A 16,967-nucleotide genomic window follows, 5' to 3' on the forward strand; every position below is an offset into this window, starting at 1 on the left:
ACTGCTGTTATGTCCCTATATGTATGAGCAGTGAAGAGCAATAAGGCTCTTAACTCCCCAGCACCAAAAAAGGAAAGCTTTGGAAAATCATTTCTCAGTATTGCACCGCAGTCATGGCACTGGCTTGGGTGCCAAGTTTAAAGGAACGCCCCTTTCACAGCCATGGCGTGCTGGCTCCACCCCTCGATTCCCAAGTACGAAAGCAAGCCTGATTATATATATATTTTTTTAATTTCTGGGGGAAATTTAGGCTTAGATTCCAACTGAGCAAATCAAAGGGTACCGTCAACCCAGCAGTGCTCTCCAGATGACACTTGCCTTCCCAGGGAGAGGACTGGAGCTTTGCTGCGGTACTTGAAATGTGTTTTTCACAACTGGCCATGCTGTGCTGGTTTGTCCTTCCTTCAACAAAATTTCCCAAAGTCTGCTGAAACCTGGCATGTGGGGAAGACACTACAAGGGGTGTTAGCCACGCCTGAGCTAAACGAGGCAGCAGGGCACAGAAAATGCACCACGATTTGGCAGTCATGCAAGTCTTCCTGAACAGGACTGTGATGGAAGTTATTGACTACAACTGAGGCATTCTGATTGGTTTCAAATATGGCTTACATCAAAGCTATAAACAGTGCGCAAAATTATTTAGGCATTCATTCCAAAGGGCTGAGTAAATCTCTGTTTGGTCAGTAATAGAAGCTAACAGCCAAATCGGGACTTGCACGATTTTGCGGGAAAATGGGCAGGGGTGGCTTTAGGCATGTGCAAGCTGTGCACCTGCACAGTGCCACCAAACCCCAGGGGCCACCACGCCAATATATATCCTTAATATAATAATCCTCTGAGGATGGATACATATTTGTGTGGCGGCCCCTGGCAGGGATTTGGCGGCCTCCGGCTCTGTTCCACTTCCAAACACCGTGAGGATGGATACATATTTGTGTGGCGGCCCCTGGCAGGGATTTGGCGGCCTCCGGCTCTGTTCCACTTCCAAACACCCTGACCCGCCCCTCTTCACTGGCCTCCGCGCTCCGCCCACACCCCCTCTTCCGGGGACCCCTACCTAGGCTCCCTGTCCAGGTCCGCCATGAGCCTAGAGCCGCCCCTGAAATGGGGACTCCTGTTCGGTTTTCACACAGATATTTCACCTGATAAAAGCAAGAGAAATGTACAGGTGAAAACGGACCAGGTAGGAGGGATAAATATTCTGAAACCTGTGGTAATTCCACATTTACTAGAAACGGACCTCAATGACACATTCATTATGCCTGCATCCCAGAAGGGGCTCAGTACCTATGACCACAGGGAACAAAGGTGTAGAACTTAAAGGAAGTTCATAATGTGGGCCTTGGGGTGAAATCATGCACGACCATAAAAGGTGGTAATCAAACCATCAAAGAAACGAATAAAGAAAATAAACCCTTAGCATGTCAACTGTGCTGGTTATTGAGTTCTTATTGTGAGTGTAACCCTGTTTTCCACTTCCATTTAACTGGAAGTAGAAATAACAGTGTCTCTCGACTCTGCAGAGACAATGCACACCCTCCATGCGAATGTGTATCTGTCAGAATCATAACTACTATACAGAAAGCAGAACAGGAATGTGAATTAAATGTTCTTTCAAAGGACATAATTTTTCCAGCCGGAGCTCCACTACTTGCCATATAAGGGAATCATTCACCAAACCAGCCTGCAATAAAAATCCTGCTTTGGATGGTCACTTTCAAAAGAATGGTGTCTAATTTAGGGATGGCTCTTATTGCTGTGGAATTATAGCACGTTTTTAAGTATGTGGCAAACAAGCAGTCCTAAAATAGGAAGCATCGTCAACATTGTATCCCATGTAGCAACTTATCACCTTTAGCATTAAGCCTAAATAATCTGTTTGGACAGGGCTGTCGGAGTGCTTCATTTCCAGATCCTACTTTTCATTTAATGGGATCAGGAGTAGACATGTGTTTCTCTGCGGATCAACATTCCATTCCATCTCAACACAAACTCCTGCTTGTATTCAGAGGTATACGCTGGTCCTATTTTAAAGTTTGTTATAAAGACAACGACGAGTGAAAAGGGGTTGTATTATTTTTTATCAAAGGAAGAAAGGAGACAACCTCAGTTTTTAAAGGTGACCTTATCGTAATAATGTATTGTGTTGCATCAATAAAACATTCGTTTATTAAGCATTGTGCTGGCCATCACGTTCTTCACGTTTCTACAAATTGCTGCAAATGGAATGTAAGGACAGATGCTAGTTAGATACAGCAGTGGAGAGGAAAGCTGGAATCCAGTGTGAAGGAAGTGGGATTCATTACAGGCAGGACAAGTATTCACATCTACCCTGGCTCCTGCAGCAGCCATTTTAGAGTTAGGCACTGCTCTGTATTGCACATGGCCTGTTTCCATCATGACACATGGAAACCAGGGACATCTTAAGGATTTTGGGGGCCATGGGCCAAACGTATTTTAAGGGCACCTGTTTGGGAAAGCACACTCATACAAATGTGTTTCCATCTAATATTCAGACATAGTGACATGTTTTCAATCTTGAACCACAGCAGCAGCTCACTAATATTACTGCAAATAATCTCTGACACTCTCCCAGTTCTCATATGTGAGGTCCTGTTTTGATCACAAAAAAACTTGTTTATGGATGTTGCATGAAAAATAAACACAATCTCTGTAAAATGTCTGTTAGAGACTCCCACACATCACCCACATTAAAAATAAATTCAAGGAAAACAGTATTTAAAACTATCTGTTTAAGAATGATGCAAGGTCATCAAGGCAAGACTTGGCAGAACAGATCAGGCTCTATCAGGGCCCCCTTGAAAGGCTGAGGCCCTGGGCCAGAGCCCACTTTGCCCATGCCTTAAAACGTCTCTGAGTCGGAAAGAACAGAACTGCAGAACAACAACAGCTCCTCCTCACAGCATCTTAGGTGATGAGGGTCCAGTCCATACCAATTCTGTAAATTCAGTTCCAGGAAGAATTGGGTGATTATCTGTACAGAGAGGAACGAAAGACTTTACTGAGACCCTTTTTAATGGTGATCACTCTTCAATGTTTCCCATGCTGAAATGAAATGCACTGATAGATAACCAGTACCTTACACAGGGGGATCTAGACATGAGTATAACTGTCTTTTGGCACACCGAAGCTCTTCATAATGTTTTTTGGTCACACCCAGAGCTTTGTCTGAGTCTATCTCCAACCAGACCAAAACAGCCATTGGTGAAGCTAATAAGCCTGGCTTACTTTGGCAACACATATATACATAGTAATGCACTGATATGAACAGACTCTAGGGCAGATTTAAAACCCCCTTGACCCACTTTTGCGTCACTTTTATCATGGGAAAAATTACGCAAAAGTGGTGCAAGGGGCTTGCAAATCAGCCCCTTTGTGTTTGCCTTTGTGCCCTATTCATTCCATAAACTCAAGATGATGCATGGCACAAACGCAGCAAGCTTAGAATATTGATCTTGGAAAGCAGATTCATCAAGGAATAGTTGCAAAATATAGCTGCATGATCTCACTCAGTATAGAGAGAAAATTTGGTAGCAAGATGTCTCTTAGATGTGAAAGATGTCTACCAAAATGACATGGAATTTGGTTTACCGCACACTGAGGTTTGGGATCACAACTCAGATTTACATGCAACATCACATGTAGGAAGGCATAAACACCTTGTTGCAGAATTGTGGCATCACAAGTGGGAGCAAAATCACATTTAGGTGTAAAATGACATTAAGGTAATTGCAACATTAGCTTAGCTGAAGCGCAGAAACTGTTTTAGGAGGAAACAAATCACTCAAAGAAGCATCCACATTTAGGTGCAAAGTGACTTTTCAAATCACATTTAATTGCAAAATCACCCATGAAGCTAAGTCAACAGGAGAGTGATACACGATTTAAGTGCAACATTACTCAGTACAGAGAGAAAATGTGGTAGTAATATGTTGCAATAGGTGTTAATAGCCTGTAGCAATATATCACAATTGGGTGACGGGACATGAAGGTGCAAGATCACCTTCAGCACAGTATCAGAATGAGTGTGGAAAGTTTTAAGAAGCCCAAAATCGGTTTTAAATGCATAGCCACACTGGGTGCAAAACAAACGCCATGCGAAATCAAATGTAGGTTCAAATGACATCAGAGTGCCAGTTCACCATGGGTATAACACCAGCAGGAACATGGAAACACTTTAGTTGCAAAATCGACATTGGTGGAGTATCAATAAGATTATGGAAGCACTTTTAGGAGCACAAATATGCCTCTGTGCCAGTGCATAGATGATTTGCTTCACTGTCTATGCACTGAAATGGGAATTACTCTTTAGACAGGTGAATTAATTAACACAACTATTAGCCACTAACAATCAATTAACACAACTAATAGCCACTAACTAACAATGAGACTAAATACTCCTCTAATTGGGGTTGACACCGAGCCCATCTTGATGTCGCTTCATGGTGTTGATGACATGAGCTCCTGCAGATATCTGAACCTGTCTGGGGACAGACCTAAAAAGGTTTTGTCAAGTCAAGTCAAATAGTGCTTTATTCGAGTAATTACTCATAAAAGCAGAAATACACACAAAATATTAAAATTGAATTAAATTTACAGTCAATCACAATGACACAGCACTATTGAGCCAATAAAATACACTCAATTAAAACATTTCATTTCAATACTTATCAAATGATTAAAAAGAGATTAATACATTTGTTAAAATTTTTCAAAGATATAAGACGGTGATCTAAAAAACAATATTTAAAAAATTCAAGAAATCAGATATTACAGACAGAGAATAGTTATCTAACTAGCAGTCTCTGGCTGAATACAAAAACATTAAATGGTTAAAAAAGCAGTATTACCAAATTCATGGGGACAGATTTTTCAGACAGAGAATAGTTAATTAACTAGCAGTCTCCGTCTGATCGCCCACGCCCAACCAACATATTTTGCTGTGGCTATCAAAATCCAGGTAAGGGAGCTTGAACATATGATGCGCATGGCTACAAAGCTACAAGTGGTCCCAAGGTTCCTGCACATAGGTGCTAACCAGACACGCCTTGGAGCACAGTAGTCTTTACAGGAAAACAAGAAGTGACCCAGTGTTTCCTTCCCCGTTCCACAGGCTGGGCAAATATCCGTTCCCCCTGCGCCCCATTTAACAGTCAATGCTCTAATAGGGAGTGCTCCAGCTCTTAGTTGAAATAGGAGCTTCCTATCACCCGGCCTTGAGACAACATCCCAATAAGCCTCCAAAGCAGGATACAGTTTGGCCTCGAGGAAACGCATAGACATAGACCCGATGCTAGATCTGCTCAAACTCTTGTTAGCAACATTTTCCCAGAATATGTTTTTTAGGGCAGACTCTGTGGGGAATAATGCACCAGCAGGGTCCAGCCATAAAGAACTCAACCCAAGCTCGAACAGTATTGCTTTCAATGAATTAAGCCAGCTAATTTTATGGAAGCCATCAGCCTTGATGACATCCATAAAACCTTCGGCATAATGTGAGAGCTCTGGAGTAGTCCATAGTCTTCGCCAGTACAGCTGGCCAGATCACTAATTTGTTTCCTACCGAGGTCATATCGTAAAGGCAACAACGGAGTGCTTTTAGGTGTACCAGTAAGTACCCGTAGAAATGTATTTTCTGAGGCTTGCAGGGAATTCTGATTTTCAAAGCCCCACATCTCTGCACCATAAAGTGCGGACCCAATTGCCTTAGCTTCGTAAACTAGCAAAGCTGGCTTAACTGGTTTAGTCAGGGACTTCCTATGTTCAGAGTTGAAAGCACCCGCTAGTTGCTTGTGTCGCGATACAGCAGTGTTTAAGTGCTGGCTCCACCTGTTGTTGTCAGCAATTTGAATACCCAAGTATGTAAATGAGTTAACTAACTCTAGTGGCCGACCACTCATTACAATTTTGGACTTAAAGCTGCGATGCGGCTTAAAAATCATGAGTTTAGCTTTAGTAGCGTTCACCTCAAGTCCGTGTTCCCCACAAAAGTGCTCAAATATCGACAGAGCACGCTGCAAACCACTGGGGGTTTTAGATAGAACAAGCGTGTCATCCGCAAACATTAGTATTGGAATTTTTAGACCTGCAAGAGAAGGAGCGTCAACTGACGCAGATACCATACGGGGGACAACACCGTTTATAAACAAAGTGAACAAGGTTGGAGCCATTGAACACCCTTGTCTAACTCCTCGCTCAACGGGAAAGTCAGCTGTGACCATCCCATGGCCGCTCCACTGGATTTTTGCAAAATTGAGCTCGTGGAGGCGTATTATCAGGGTTAGTAATTCCTCTGGGACCCCCAAACTCTGTAAAACTTGCCACAATTTGGCCCGCGGCACCAGGTCGAAGGCAGCCCGCAGATCGACGAAAGCCGCATACAGGCTGCCTCCTCCCAGCACCACGGTCTTCCACTGTAGCAATTGGAAGCGAAACACTTGGTCCACCGTGCTTGTTGCCCTTCGAAATCCCGCTTGGAAGGGTGATAGGATGTTGTTATCCTCTGCCCATTCAAGGAGACTATTTACAACCACACGACCGACTATTCTTTGTACAGTGTCAATGAGGCTGATAGGCCTATAATTACATGGCTGAGCACGGTCACCCTTTTTGAACACAGGGATGATCACTGCTCCTCTCCATGAAGCAGGGACCTCAGCTCCCTTGGCAATAAAGTTAATAAGCAAATGGATGTATTTGCACCAACGATCTTTATCTTTTAAAAAGATATCAGCGGGGACACCGTCTAAGCCGGGAGCACGCCCTCTATTTACTGCGGTAATAGCAGACATAATCTCTTTGTAGGTAAAAAGATTACCTTGAGAAAAGGTCATAATAAAACTATCCTCACCTATAGCCTGAGTGTTAAGAGTGTATTTTGAACTAAAAAATGCTACCCAGGCCTCTTGAGATACGTTATTATTTGGAGATTCTTCAACTCTCTCACTGCCCCACTTGACAATATTCCAGAACACTCTGGAATCCTTCCTGTCGCTAGCCTTTTTCAGTTTGCACCAATGTTGCTCGTCCCATTCTCTCTTGGCTTTTGCTATGCATGCTTTGTAAGCCTTTCTGGCAAGACAAATGGACTCGGGCTCTCTCCTCTTAATGGCATGACCAAGGGCAAATCGTGCCTCCCTGCATTCAGTGTTATACCATCTTGCACCTTTACGGACCATTGCCCCATTTCGCTTAACAGGTTTTAAAAAGTGCGCCTTGATCTTGGCGAAGAGGGTGTCACGTATATTGACCACATCCCCCAAGCCAGAAGAAGAGTCACTAATCAATTCCATTGCTGAAATGGCTTGATCAGTTTCATAATTAATAGTGTCAATGGCCTGTTGATTGTTGGCTACAGTATCCCATCTGAGCCTGCGCATATTATTCTCTGGGATAATCAGAGGTGGTACAAGAGCATTCGTACAGTTAGAGTTTGTCTCCGCAGCCCACCATTTATGTGACACGCATAGGGGGTTGTGGTCGCTTTCTGGTCTCTCAACAACCTCCATATCACAGAGAGTTGGCCACAACGTCAAGCTACAGATTACATAGTCGATTCTACTTTTATGTCTCCCGTTGTCAAAAGTCATAGAGCCATTTTTGTCCCGTAATGTTCTTCTGCTCAAAGCTCTCAGACCTTTTTCGAGACACATTGCATTGAGGCCTATTATGTCCTCTGTCCAGCGAGTAACTGGCTTCAGTTGTAACTCAGGGATACCCCAGTGAAAATCCTCTTCAGCTCCGGTAGAGGCCTCTCCCGAAACCAAAGGCTCAAACATCCGATTAAGGTCACCTGCTATAACAGTGTTGTTATCATTTGAATGTGCATCAAGGAAGTTATCCAAGGCTGTTAATACTTCGGAACAACCACCCTTAGCACTCCTGGCATATATGTTATAGATATCAAGTGACACTAGAGTATCAGTAGTTATCCTGATCAACTGAATATCATTATAACTAGTCACTATACTTTTGATTGTGAATTTTAGGGTCTGTCGGATCCAAATGGTGAGCCCCCCCCATTGGTCTACCTTTTGGGCCCTTTACCGCTGGCACAGAGAAGTTCAGGTATCCTAACACAAAGACAGGTTCACATGCCCAAGTCTCCTGAAATATGCATACATCGAATAGGGTAACAAAGCCAAGCCACTCCCCACAATCTAGTTTAGAGGACAGCCCCACCAAATTCCAGGAGATTAGGTTAGCTACCCCAGTCACGCAACCAGCTAGCGCTTCAGATGTAAAGTTCTGGATACTAGTCTCGCCTGCTACTATCGCTACTGAGTTATTTATCATCCCGTTACTGTGGCAATTAACATTCTGGGCAGGCAAGCTAAGTAAGCTCTGATCAGTAATAACTGAAGGTACTACACTTTTGCCCTCATGGAGTCAGTCACAATCATTTAGATTAGAAAGAGCTGAGAACATATTTTCCAAATGTAATCCCCACTCTGTGGGCTGTGCTACCCTCCTCCCCTTCGTTGGATAGTACCTCTGGATCTGAGAAATGTAAAACAACACAGTCACCCCTGAATCTTTTTACACTGTTTCCTATCCACTCCACCCTCCTGGCCTTGACTAGTTCTTCTGCCAACTGTTGCTTACCCCAGGGAGTTATCACCATATTATTTGTCAGCCAGTTTAAGGCTTTAGACAACAAGGAGAAGTAGTTTCTTCCTGCCCTGGAGCCAATATAGGGACATTAGCAAGGACTAGGACTAAAGGAGAAGCCTCGACTATCAGCTCAACCGAGCCATTCACAGGTTCCGGAACAGAAGATACAACAGGAGGGGCAGCTTTCTCTTGCACACCATCCGATGAGGATACCAGGGGAGCCACTGGGTGATCAAATAAAGGGAAGACCCCACCACCCACCTGCATGGAGGGGCCCTTCTTTAGCTGAACCCTGTTAGCAACCTCGTCAGGCAGTTTACCTACTTCAGCTAAGGTGTTATTCAGTAAGTCCCCTAAGCGATTAACCTCTTTAGTGAGCATCTCTATTCTGCCTACCAACGGCTTTACAATTCCCTGTATCTTGGTGTCTATCATGTCCAACAGATTCTTACATTGTTCATTAGTTAGAGACATACAAACATCATCAATTGATCCATCGACCTCCGCCAAGGTCTTACTAGGAGGGGAAGCAGGCTTTTTCCGGCTTGATCTTAGCCCTCCACGCTTGGGCTGGCCCTTTCTGGCACCTCTAGTGGTGTGTGGCGCAGGCACTGGAGTGGGGGCCTTTTCCTCAGATAAATGTTGTTCAACCTCCTCCTCATTATCACTGTCTAACGCCTCACAGTCTAACTGAATCGTTGTGACATTATCAGCATGATCAGGTATAACAACTACACTGCTACTGGTGTTGTCTGACTCAGGAAATTGAGGCAAGTCTGGTACCGGCAAAGTCGGTGTAATTGATGTAGATGATACACCCACCCCAAGTGAAGATCTCCTTTCACTATTGATTTTTGCAACTACCTGGACTAGATAGTTGTCCATAGTGTTTTTAACAGGGGATATCTTTTTGGAAGACATAGCACACCATAAACCAGTGAACAAAACCCTCCCAAAGCCTTTTATGGGTACGTCTGCAAGCAAGATCACAAACCCTCAGTATAACTCATCCACGTTGGTCAGGAATAGTATGAATATGGCCTGAACAACCTCCGGCAAATACAATGTCTCACCTCGAGAGTTCGGGCAAAGTAACTGGCCCAGCCCAGTCTCTGCCTGTCTCGGACTGTCTTAGACTGTCCGCCCTTAGTCCGGGCTTCGTCCGGCGCGTCCCGCGCGCGTCCCGCGCGCGTCCTCGCGGGACGAGGGACCTGCCGGTGCTTTAAGTGCCTCCTGGCGCGCTGGTTACAGGCGTCGTCGTCGCTGGCCCCTGAGGATGCTGGCGGATGTGGTTCGGCCGGCGGAGCCAAGCCCGGCCGGTCGGTAGCTGCGGTGAATTGGCGGAGCCAAGCCCGGCCGCTGAGCAGGAAGGACAGGAACCTCGATTGAAGCAGCGAGCGTGAAGAAAAGAGAGACAGGGGGCTCGGCCCCTGCCGGTGCTTTAAGCGCCTCCTGGCGCGCTGGTTACAGGCGTCGTCGTCGTTGGCCCCTGAGGATGCTGGGGGATGTGATCCGGCCGGCGGAGCCAAGCCCGGCCGGTCGGTAGCTGCGGTGAATTGGCGGAGCCAAGCCCGGCCGCTGAGCAGGAAGGACAGGAACCTCGATTGAAGCAGCGAGCGTGAAGAAAAGAGAGACAAAGTTTTGTCATTAGAGGCCGCATTACATACAACATTTTTAAAAGGTGCACCCAGGGCAAGCAATGAAAATGCACTTGTGCTACCCCTAGGACAGCCGTGAACTTGCGTTGCGCATTTGGTGAAAAAACGAGCGGCTGTAGGGCTGCTCTCAGGGAGCCTCTTTGCCTCTGCGCCGCGTCCGTAATATGGCGCAGGTGCAGAGGAATTCCCTCATTTGCATGGGGCACGCCCGCATGCAAATGACGGAATGCCCCACTGGTGCTATAGGTGCACCAGAGTGATCAGTATTACAGAAGTGGCTGCACAAGCGTCTGTGGCCTCTTCTGTAATACCAAAGTGCCTCGGCGGTGGGCCGAGCGGGAGCGAACGCCGTTGCACCCTGCAACACTTTCAGTAATACGGACCGGGTGCTTTCCTCCAATCACGACTATCAAAACGAGAATGAAGTGACATTAAAAAGCACCATTCCGTATTTATTGTCAGAGTTCTCGTCGGTTCTCTTTTCTAATGCTGGTAGCTAGCAATGGAGCAAAAGGTGGGCAGACCATTTAAAATGTGGCACCAACTCTTCAAAAACTCTGAAAATAGGATGAAATATGACAGATTTTTACAACTCACAATTAAACTAAAAGTGCAAATATCTTGTGTTGCCTGTGAATGGGCACACTATTCTAGGGCTAGTTCATAAAAAAATAGAAGCCACTTAAACACCCGAGGTCTTATGTAAATATCTTGACATGGTGTTAAACATACACTGACAGTATTTCTTTGTTTATCACCAGTGACACTGCACACTCCCCTTCTCGCCCCTCTAGACCCAACTGTAACTAAATGTTCCGCTGGTGTTAAGCACTTAACGCTGCCAGGGGAGAGACAGACTCCATTAGCAGCCCAGACACCCAGTCGGCGGGCCCCCTTGTGACTGCAGAGCTCCTGGAGGACTTTTCAAAGCACTTAAGGACCGGAAGCTGCAACCCATTGACAGGGCAGGGCATGATGATGCAAGATTCTTCCCGCCTGTGTCTTTTCTTACAAAAGTGCTACGCCAAAACACGGCAAACTAATAAAAACTAAAACCGTTTTTAAATAAAATGCAAATGCATGTTGTACATAACTTAAACTGGGATGGTTTAAGAGCAAGTTTACACCACAGCCAGAAGAGATAGCACATTTATAAATACATTGTTGGGACTCACAAACGAGCTTACAAATTTGTGAGTCACCTGCATTCAAGCCCCTTTTTTTGTAAACAAAATACAGCAGTGCTAGACATGGACTGCGTTAGAAAAAAATATAGAGAAAGGGAGCATGGAACAAGATGGACAAAACCTTGTAATCAGCCTGGGAAAAGTGACACCTGATAAATATCAGATGCAATTTACATTCACAGGAGCAAAGGGTATTTCAAAAGCTAAAGCGAGGTTAATTTGGTTTCCTTATTCATCACGTATTCATGGGACTGGCTGCCTTCCTCTTTCTGGGCTGATTGTGTCTGGCAATATATCATCTCGCAATACCTTTCCAACAATTTGGAGGGACAAAATACCATAAGTGCACAGAGGGAGGTAAGGATTCACTATTCTTAACTCCACAACTGTGTGCCTTGAGAAAAAAAAAATATATATATATGTATATACATGCTCAAATGCTCACAGCTTGACTCGTAACCAGGGGTGTTTCCCGAAACGCGTCGAGTATTACTTTGTTGCCTTGAAGTCCGTCAAATAAAACTTATTTGATGCAGTTTGGAGTTCGTGCTTTTCATACTTACCTTGTGAAACAATACAAGGATTGGAGTGTGGATGTGATTTGATAAACGGATTCACCATCCAGCACGAACCGCTGTCGACTTGTGGAGGAGTCATGGCGTTGGTCGGCGTTCGCCGAACTTCACGATTTATGTATATACATATATATCTATACTACTATTATAAAGAGAGAACACAAACCTTTGAGCCAGGTAAACTCGGGAACCACAGCGCCAATCCACACACCCGATACATCGTTGAAATTGCCAGGGTGTGCAGATGGACATAGGCCATAAAAAATAAAAATTAAACCTAATTTAAAAATGTAACTAAAAAAAAAAGTAGTCCCCTGAAAGTAGCGCCGGCCGCGACGTTGCGCTGGCCGCGACGTGCGTGATGACGAGGAGGAGCGGCGGACATGGAGCGGCAGTGAAGTGAGGAGCGCGGGGAGGAGCGGCGGCTCAGGTAAGGCAAAGGCGAGGCGGGGCGGGTGGGGCGGGAGGGGGTCGGGGCGGGAGGGTGTCGGGACGGGAGGAGGGCGGGGGGTTGGCACTGCTTCCATCTACTCCGTGTCCGTTCCTAAATACAAGAAAAAACCAGCATTAGCGGCGGCTCAGGTAAGACAAAGGCGAGGCGGGGCGGGAGGGAGTCGGGACGGGAGGGGGGCGGGCGGTTGGTCCTGCTTCCATCTGGTCCATGGAGCTAATGTCTTGGCGGCTCAGGAAAGGCAAAGGCGAAGCGGGGCGGGAGGGGGTCGGGGCAATGTCGGGGCGGACGAGGCCGGGGAGGGCGGGTGCCTGGGTGGGCGGTTGGCCCTGAAGCCTCATTGCCCCCGGACAACGTCGGGGCGGGCTGCTAGTATATATATATATCCATACTAATGTAATAAAGAGAGAGCCCAAACCTTTGAGGTGGGTAATCTCAGGAACCACAGCACCAATCACGACACCCAATACAGCGTTGGAAAGGGCAGTTGCAGCAGAAGGACATAGGCTAAGCAGACGCCCACCATATATATTTAAAAGGTAAAAGAACCGTGCCAGCAAAGTAGTCCCTTGTGGGCGTGTCTGCGTTGTGCTCTGGGTGTGTGCTGGGGCGTGACAAACCCAGGGGGCGTGTGGTACGTTCCGTCCTTCATGCCATGTCTCATATCGTGTGCTAATCCCACCTGCTCCCTTTAAATACCCCTGCACCCCATAATCATAACCCACCCTTACTCCTTAAAATACCCCAACACCCTAAAACGCTAACCGATCCTAACCCTATAAATTTACCCTGTACCCCAAAACCCAAACCTATCCCTAAACCCTAAAAATACCCCTGTACCCCAAAACCCAAACCTAGCCCTGAACCCTATAAATACCCCATACCTCAAAACCCAAACCTACTCCTGAACCCTAAAAATACCCCTGTACCCCAAACCCAAACCTAGCCCTGAACCCTAAAAATACCACCCCTATACCCCAAAACCCAACCTAGCCCTGAACCCTAAAAATACCACTGTACCCCAAAACCCATACCTATCCCTAAACCCTAAAACTACCCCTGTACCCCATAACCCAAAACTATATCTGAAACCTTAAAATACCCAAACACCCCAAAATATGTACCTTAGTACCCCAAAACATATACCCCTATACCCATACTTACCTCATCCAAACATAAAAAAAACATGCTTTTACCATTCATGCATTTACAACGAATTTCGTTGTAAATGTATGCGTGGTAAAAGCATATGAAATGTAATGCCATGCGTTATAATGGCATTGCAGATTCATGGTACTTTCGTAATGAAAGTATGCGTGCGGAGTGCTGGTATGCGGAAAGAAAGTTATGGAATAATGGGTGTTTACCCTCTCCCGGTAAGTACATTGGTGGCACGGCGACCCACATCTCCAGCAACATACTCATATATTTTCCCCACCCATTTGAAAAATGCACAGGTCTCTCTCATTGATGGCCAGCACCGACATACACTTTTAGACGCACCTCCCGCCACAAGTTCTAGAATTGCGAACTTTAGAGCTGGGGAGCTACGTTCGAATCTGGGCATTAGCTCAACGTCCTGTGATTCCAGGCAAATCGCTTTGTCTCCCCTTGCCTACCACAAATGAATGTGTTCTTCTGTAATGTAAATTGTGCTCATGCCATGTTGTCGAGTTCGCGCTATATAATATTGCAAGGAAAAATAAAGTAGGGAAACTCGAGTTCACACACTACTGAACGCGCACTCTTCAGTGCATCAGCAGTGCACAGTGAATCGGAGCGTTTCACAGGCCTGTCACAGATAAGAAATGCTATCAAAACGAAATCCTACAAAACAATATACTACTGGCCGGCAGCAATTCATACCCGGACAACGTCGGGATGGGCTGCTAGTATATATTTATATTACCTACTGGCGGTCGCCAGTAGGTAGATATAGCTAGGACCTAGTAGAACCGAGGCACAAGAAAACAGAAAAAGAAATGCAAAAAACGCAAAAAGGGGGCAGGGTAGAAACACCCTTACCCCCTAGGCCTGCTCAGGGGGTCCCACAAGGACCCCCAAGGCCCAAAACATAAATTCTTTTTGTTGAAAAAATCACGGGATACGCGTAGGGTACGTGTACCCTGCCGATCCCAAAAACAAAATTAAGGCACCACTCTGCAAATGCCGCCCCCCTGGCGCGTTTGCAGAGGGGGAAATAATTCCCCTTGAATACTGGGGGTCCCTGGGGGCCATGTAGCCCACCAGGAACCTCCAGTATGCACCAGGGGGCTGCCTTGAAGAGATGTGTAAAGAGGCCACGCCCCTTTTTACACCTCGCTGCAACGCAGCCCCCTGGCACATACTGGAGGTTCCTGGTGGGTTAGTTGGCCCCCAGGGTCCCCCAGTATTCAAGGGGAAATACTTCCCCCTCTGCAAACGCGCCAGGGGGCGCGTTTGCAGAGTGGTGAAGTTAGGGGGCAGGGCTTGAGGTGACAGATTGCACCACTCTGCAAACGTTCCCCCTGGCGCGTTTGCAGAGGCAGAACTAATTCCCCTTGAATACTGGGGGTCCCTGGGGGCCAACTAGCCCACCAGGAACCACCAGTATGTGCCAGAGGGCTGCATTGCAGAGACGTGTAAAGAGGCCACGCTCCTTTTTACACCTCTCTGCAACGCAGCCCCCTGGTGCATACTGGAGGTTCCTGGTGGGCTAGTTGGCCCCTAGGGACCCCCAGTATTCAATGGGAATTACTTCCCCCTCTGCAAATGCACCAGGGGGCGGGTTTACAGAGTAGTGAAGGTAGGGGGCGGGGCTTGAGGTGAAGGATTGCACCACTCTGCAAATGCGCGCCCTGGCGCGTTTGCAGAAGGGGAACTAATTCCCCTTGAATACTGGGGGTCCCTGGGGGCCAACTAGCCCACCAGGAACGTCCAGTATGTGCCAGTGGGCTGCGTTGCAGATTCGTGTAAAGAGGCCACACCCCTTTTCACACCCATCCCTGGGGCATACTGGAGGCTCCTGGTGGGCTGGTTGGCCCCCAGGGACCCCCAGTATTCAAGGGGACTTAATGTCCCAACTTAGAAAGCAACACGGGCGCGTTTGCACAGTGGTGAAGGTATGGGGTGGAGCTTGACGTGATGTGTGTGCAAACACGCCCTGTGGCACGTTTTAAGTTGGGGAATTATTTCCCCTTCAATCCAGAGATCCCCTAGGGGCCAACTAGCTCACCAGGTACCTCCAGTAAGCGCCACGGAGCTGCGTTGCAGAGTGTTGTAAAAAGGGGCGTGGCCTCTGATCACCTCTCTGCAACGCAGCTCCCTGGCACATACCGGAGGTACCTGATGGGCTAGTTGGCCCACAGGGGACCTCAGGAATGAAGAGGAATTCATTCCCCAACTTAAAACGCGCCACAGGGCGTGTTTGCACACATGTCACCTCAGGCACCGCCCCCTTCCTTCAGCATTTTGCAAATATTCCTCTAAAATCAGCCGAACTACGAATTCCGATTTACTCACCTATTATCAGGAGTGACCTCAGTGCTGCAAATTTAAGCCCAGTACTGGTCCTGAAAAGTAATTTTAATCGTACTTACCAGTTACTTGAATTTCCTTCCATAGGAATCCATTGTATGGTTTTCACCAGAAAAGTTTCTAAGTGTTGATTTTTGAAATGTACAAATATTCCTTTAAAATCAGATGAACAACAAATTCCGATTTATTCACCTTTTATCAGGAGTGACCTCAGTGCTGCTTCTTTTAGCCCAACACCGACCCTGAAAAGTAATTCTAACCGTACTTACCAGTAACTTGTATTTGCTTCCATAGGAATCCATTGTCTGGTTTTCACCAGAAAAGTTTCTAAGTGTCTATTTTCACAAACTAAAAATATTCCTAAAAAATTACCTGTATGACTTAAACGCATTCTTTCAACTGTTTACAGGCGATGCACCAGTGCTGGATCCAGGATCCACCCCTGAGTAAGAAAAGTAATGATAACACTACTTACCTGCTAAGTGAATTTCCTTCCATAGGGTAACATAGAGTGGTTTTACTTGGAAATTCTTCTTAGTGTGGTGTTTTGGAACTTTAAAAAATTCCTCTAAAATCAGCCGATCTATAAATTCCTATTTACTCACCTGTTATCAGGAGAGACCTCAGTGCTGCATCTTTCAGCCCACTACTGATCCTGAAAAGTAATTCTAACCATACTTACAGTAACTTGAATTTCCTTCAATAGGAATCCATTGTCTGGTTTCACTTGGAAATTCTTTTAAGTGTGGAGTTTAGGAACTTTAAAAAATTCCTCTAAAATCCGCCGAACTACGAATTCTGATTTACTCACCCGTTATCAGGAGAGACTTCAGTGCTGCATCTTTCAGCCCACTACTGATCCTGAAAAGTAATTCTAACCATACTTACAGTAACTTGAGTTTCCTTCCATAGGCTAACATTGACTGGTTTCACTTGGAAATTCTTT

Source organism: Lissotriton vulgaris, chromosome 3_2, assembly GCF_964263255.1.
Source record: "Lissotriton vulgaris chromosome 3_2, aLisVul1.2, whole genome shotgun sequence".
In the NCBI taxonomy this organism is placed as follows: domain Eukaryota; kingdom Metazoa; phylum Chordata; class Amphibia; order Caudata; family Salamandridae; genus Lissotriton; species Lissotriton vulgaris.